Source organism: Octopus bimaculoides, chromosome 27, assembly GCF_001194135.2.
Source record: "Octopus bimaculoides isolate UCB-OBI-ISO-001 chromosome 27, ASM119413v2, whole genome shotgun sequence".
Taxonomy (NCBI): Eukaryota; Metazoa; Mollusca; class Cephalopoda; order Octopoda; family Octopodidae; genus Octopus; species Octopus bimaculoides.
Window position 1 is genome coordinate 4,747,548 of NC_069007.1, and position 1,034 is coordinate 4,748,581.

The window sequence follows — 1,034 nt, forward strand, 5'->3', positions numbered from 1 at the left end:
ATACATATAATATGATATATACTATAAGATATATATGCGTATGTAGGAAGGTATGTATGCGTGATTGTATGGATTCATGATTTTATAAACCGAATGGTAACATAGTAAGGGTGTATTTATGAATGAGAGATCATATTCCGCGTATGAATTTCTTTTTTTCGATCATTTTCACATTTACTAAGTTAATTACAAGAATTGTACTCCTATGCAGAGAAAAACAAACATTTGTATGTTTGTGTATATACAACTGAGTATGTATACATGCTCGTGTGTATGTACATGCATACATACATACATACATACATACATACATACATACATACATACATACATACATAAATGCATACAAGCAATGCGACCCGGCGTTGCTCGGCAGTTATGACCTACAGTCATACATACAGTATGAAGCAAACAAGTGTTTTTATAAACAAGGTTTTCGGTCATTTACTGATGAAAAGGCTGCAGTTTCCATCTACCAAATTCAGTCACCAGTCTGTGATTAGCCTAGGGTGATAGAAGAAAACGCTATCCAAGGTACCATGCAGAGGGAATAAATGTGGCACCGTGTGGTTGGGAAGCAAACTTCTCAACCACAGTCATTCTTGGAACTAATATGTTGTGTGCATGTGTTTACATTTGTTGTTAAATTGAGCATTGTGTATCACTACATCTCAAAGTTAGCTGTTCATCAAGTTAAGATCTATAAAATAAAAGTCAGATTGAAATGCATATGTGGTCAGTTTGATCAATTAAATTTTTGAAGGTAGTACCCCATCATGGAGCCAATCGAAAGACTAAACTCAGTCAAGTAATGTTTAAAGACTTAATGGCTTCAAATTTAAGGTAATCGGTTATCTACCACAAGATAAAGAGTTCAAAATGTTCGTATTGAACTTCGACTTTATACGATAACAATATATGCACATCTGAGTTTACCTGACTTCCAACAATTAACAATTGTAATTTGAAGTTGAATGGTTAGCAGTTGGCATAAATCTGTGTCACGGATGGGACAGTTTGTTAGTGTGCATTGA